The following is a 5057-nucleotide window of genomic DNA, read 5'->3' on the forward strand; positions in this document are numbered from 1 at the left end:
CTCATCTCAAAGCATCATCAAATCCACAACTCCACAATTTCATCATACTAGTCGTCTTTATAGTAACCTATCAATTAACTCAACTAATCCTCCCCTAGTACACCAGAATCCTAAGTCTCCGTTTTCTAAATTCACATAAAAATTTACTAAAATAATTCACTAACTTATCTTTGGCAATATTAAAGCCTAAATATTAGGCAATACTCCTAAGTAGCCTTTGAAGGGATTTTAGAAAGTAGGAGAACCTTTGAAAATAGAGAAAAATCATGTTTCAGCAAAATAGTAGTCTCGCGTACGCAAGCCCCTACCTTGCTTACGCATGATGTTAACAAAGGGTGGTCGCGTAAGTAACCCCCTACTCGCATATGTGAGCTGACCAACCCGAATGGGTTGCTTGCATCGCATTTTAAAGTTCACGTATGCAATGGTTCATTTTTGAATAGCTCGCATACGCATGCAGTGCCTCGCGTACGCGAGATACCCAACGCGAACTTACCCCATCCACTTCCTGCGTTTAGAGAATTCAGAAAAACAATTCCTTTTTACCCCAAATTCCCCATTTCAGCACCAACCCGCGTCATTCTCCGGTGCCGTCGCCGCTCTGTCACGGTTGCTTCGCCGACGCTCCTCAACACACACTCTCTCTCAACCATAAACCCTACTCCGACGCCTTACTCAAACCAAGGGTTTTCAGCGAGGTAGAACTCCAACGAGGGTCAGTTTCCATTCTTTCTTCTTTGTTTAGGGTTTATTCATAAGTTATTCGATTCAACATGCATTTGATAAGAATTGAATGTTGTCAAGGATGATAGGTAGGAGCACGTAATTTGAAAACAGTTACCATCGCTGGTTCCGAAGTTCCCTTCGCCATTGTCGCTGGTTCTACTTACCATCGCTGCTAGCTCGTGCTTATCCAATGGCCTGGTGAGGGTGAGTTACCTGCTCCGCTGCTTGTGTTTGGATTCTTCTCTACTCCCCTAGTCCCCTACTTAGCTAATTAATTTGTTGATTTGGGGTTTCATATTTTAGATAATTAGTTTGTTGATTGGTTTTTAATGGATGATTTAGTAATTAGGTTTTAAATTTAGATTTTTAATTTAGTTTGTTTATTGATTGACAAAACATATGGAGGGAGGGAATTCGTAATGCTGAACTGAACACCCAATAATTGTTGCAGTTATCTCAGTTGTTGATATTTTGCTAAAAATGTGCTAGAGAGCATGAACTACAAATTCTGTGTGTAGATCTACATTTAGGATCTATATTTGTCTAATTATAATACAGTTTTTTTAATTGAAAAAGATAAACAGGAACAACAAGAAATGTTACTTCTATGAACAGATCTGGCAATAAAATATTATTTCACATGCTTCCTTTTCCTTACAAAAGAATGAAAGAGTTGAATATATAGGAATTTAAGATTTTGACCCAAAAACCAGCATGCACATTTAGATCCACTAGTAAATACTCAACCCCCCCCGGTGCAGTTCTATTATCCATTTTGTCATTAGTACTATTTGCATTACTAAATCATGTGTTGTTTTGGAAAATATATAAATCTAAACAACTCAGGTTGTTGAGCTTATTGCCATTAGAAATAGTTAATGATAGAAAATGGGAAACTATTTTTATATAGTTTTTTAGGTGTCTTGTTACTAGATCCTGCCATTTTATCATTAAATTATTTCTTCTTTATAAACCCTATTTAGAGCCATAGTCCTTGCCATGAATCAACATTAAATTATTTCTTCTTTATAAACCCTGTTCAATAGACAAGTTGTTCAGTGCTGGAAATTTTATTTCTTTAGTTCCTGGATAGAAACTCTTGAATTTTTGGTAGTCTCAAAAATTTGATGGTTGCCAGTTTTGAAAAGTCAAAAAATTGTTCAGCACTGTTGTTGGCATTTTCTTCTTTGATGGCTAGAATTTCCCTCAATCGAGAGCAATCCGAGACCACAAGCTCTTCAAGATTTTTTTCAAGTGTTTTGGCGACAGGAACAGAAAATATGTTTTCCAACCTTTTACAATCTTGAATCCATATCTTATGCAAATTGTTTTACTTAAGTATCCCTTCAAGCTGGTTTTTCTTCATGTTGAACATGTGCTCTAATTTTGGTTTTTCTTAGAAGCTAATGGCTTATTTTCCCAAGCGAGGTCAAATATAGCTTTCATTGACTTGCAATTTGTAACCAACAGTTTATCTTTATCTTTATGCTTTATTAGTACTGTTCTTAATTTAATCTTTATATTATAATTAATTTTCCAAGGGCTTTGTAATAATAAGTTTATTATAATTAATCTTTATATTAATCTTTGTAATATAAATTCTTCACTTTCTTCGAATATCACTAAATGACTAGATGCTTTCCAGTTTCCATTATTCATATTTTTTTCATGTATCCTATCCCAATCTATCAATGTCCAATAAGACCAAATCAAGGTCTAATAAGTAGTTTTCTTCTAATGTCAGATTTAGATATATATGGGAAAAAAGTAGAATAAATAATCAAAATAAATGAGAATATAACCTTAGCTTGACTGACCAAGCATTTTGCCCATGAATTGACGTTAATAAGATATATGTTTGTTTGCTGTGTTTCTTCCACTTTACATATTTTTTGTTTTAAGAATACTAAATCAGATCCATTTCTATTCATAAGAAGAACAACTGACTTGATCATTTTTCTATTAGCCTATGCGGATTACATTTTGATTACAGGTAGACTGAACTTACTTACACATGAAAAATATGTTGTATACCTATTAACTAAAACGAATATGTTGTAGGAAAATCCTATTCCAACACCAATGGTTTCTTCTACAAAATTGACAAAATTCATAACCGAAAGGAGTTGAAGAAGAGATTGAGCAACAGATTCCATTTACACTATCACAAGTATTGGTAGAGCTTAAGACTTCCAGAAAAGCTATTCAAGGTTTAACCTTCTACTTTTTTATTTTTTTATTATCTCTGTTAAACTATTGAGTTTTAATTTATCTTCATCTTTATTATCTCTATTAAATTATTATGCATGCTTATCTATACTTATTTATATGTGCTTGTTTGTGTAAACCATTCATGGTGAAAGTATAAATTATATTCATGATAAGACTTTTATTTGTTGTGGTTTTTTGTTGAACAAAAAATTAAAAAGTGAATATTATCCCTTTGATATGTAGGAAATTAAATTCATTAATAATGAAAAACCATAACCGAAGTTGTATGTATGATAGAATGTATGATCAGAGGCAGGTCTTAAACCCAGTTTTATTAAAGGGGTAAATGTGGATGCATGTACTAGAACTGATGAATTTCTCAGAGGAGGTTTAATTAGGTGTCCATATGCTAGATGTCAATGTGGGACGTTTAAACAGTTGATCGACATTAAGAATGATCTATATACTCATGGGTTTAAACCTAATTGTTGGGTTTGGACAGAGCATGGGGAAGAGATACCCATAGAGAATCAGATTAAGATAGATGAAGATATTGAAAGTAGCTCTGCATTAGGTGGTGTTACATGGGAAGAAAATTTTGATTGTTATCATGAGATGGTTGTTGATGCTTTGTAACCTGAGTTTCACATGTACATGCAACCAACAGTGGAGGAACCAAATCGAGATGCTAAGAGATTTTATGACCTCTTAGATTCAGTTAGTAAACCCTTGTGGGAAAATGGTATCCATTCACAATTGTCACTTGCTAGTAGGATGCTGAGTATAAAATCAGAGGGAAACCAATCCCAAGGATCTTTTGATCAGTGGGCAACTTTGTTTAGAGAAATGCAAATAACTCCAAATGAAATTCCTGCTAATTACTATGAAGCTAAGAAAATTGTTTCCCAGCTTGGGTTTAAGGAGGTTAAGATAGATTGTTGTGTCAATGGTTGTATGATATATTACAAAGAGGTCCAAGATCTTAGACAATGTAAATCTTTTGGGGAGCAGAGATTTAAGCCTAGGAAGGGAAAAAATAAAGAGGTGCCATATAAAAGAATGTATTATTTGCCATTGATTCCAAGGCTACAAAGATTATATGCATCAATGAGTACTGCCCCTCATATGTTGTGGCATCACCAAAATCGCAGAAACGACGACGTGATGACACATCCTTCCCATGGTGAAGCATGGAAACATTTTGATACCAAGCATCCTCATTTTGCAAGCGAACCGCGTAATGTTAGACTTGGAATTTGTTCTGATAGGTTTTCTCCTAATGTTCATTTTAGCACACCGTACTCTTGTTGGCCTGTTATAGTTACCCCTTATAACCTTCCACCTCATATGTGTATGAAAAACCACTTTTTGTTCCTAACGTGCATCATACTCGGAAAAGAAAATCCCAAAGCAAAAATTGATGTTTATCTTCAACCATTGATAGATGAACTTAAAGAGTTATGGGATGAAGGCGTCCTAACATACGATATTCATAGCAAGAGGAATTTTCAGTTAAAGGCTGCATTAATGTGGACAATTAATGATTTTCCTACTTATGGAATGTTGTCTGGTTGGAGTACGGGGGGAAGATTAGCATGTCCAGTATGCATGGAGGATACCAAGGCCTTTTAGTTAGATTATGGCGAAAAGAATTCGTGGTTTGACTGTCATAGAAGATATTTACCTTAATGTCATCCTTATAGGCGTAATAAAGTTGGTTTTAAGAAAAATGTTGAGGAGGATGAAGAACCTCCTATTAGGCTTAGTGGCGAACAGGTGATCCCTGGGAGCAATAATTCTTTAACCAACTTTCCATCATGGTTCCATGAGCATGTAAGTTATTACATTTTTCTAAATATTGTTTTTCTAAATATGCCAAAGTAAATATTTTTTTCTAAATACTATATTTTGTTTGACAAAATCAGGTAAAAAATCCCAGTAATGGCATAACTTGTCCTCATTTATTGAATTTAGCATTCAGTCCAAAAAATAGGGCCACGAGTGTTGGTATGTTCAAGGTCAACGGGTATAGATTTCATACTCCTGAGCATGTATATGGAAAGAAGACAAATAATACAGGCATATATGTTAGAGGTGATGGAGGGAATTAGGGCTGGAAG

The 5057-nt window shown here is 34.6% G+C and overlaps 2 long non-coding RNA genes across 2 annotated transcripts; both read left to right on the forward strand.

The window, feature by feature from the left end:
- On the forward strand, positions 567–1295 carry LOC110268131. The gene is made up of 2 exons (XR_002356203.1): positions 567–698; positions 805–1295. It is a non-coding gene; the product is annotated as an uncharacterized LOC110268131 (long non-coding RNA).
- Positions 2503–3222, forward strand: LOC110268132. The gene is made up of 3 exons (XR_002356205.1): positions 2503–2719; positions 2788–2936; positions 3181–3222. It is a non-coding gene; the product is annotated as an uncharacterized LOC110268132 (long non-coding RNA).

Source organism: Arachis ipaensis, chromosome B10 (genome assembly GCF_000816755.2).
Source record: "Arachis ipaensis cultivar K30076 chromosome B10, Araip1.1, whole genome shotgun sequence".
In the NCBI taxonomy this organism is placed as follows: domain Eukaryota; kingdom Viridiplantae; phylum Streptophyta; class Magnoliopsida; order Fabales; family Fabaceae; genus Arachis; species Arachis ipaensis.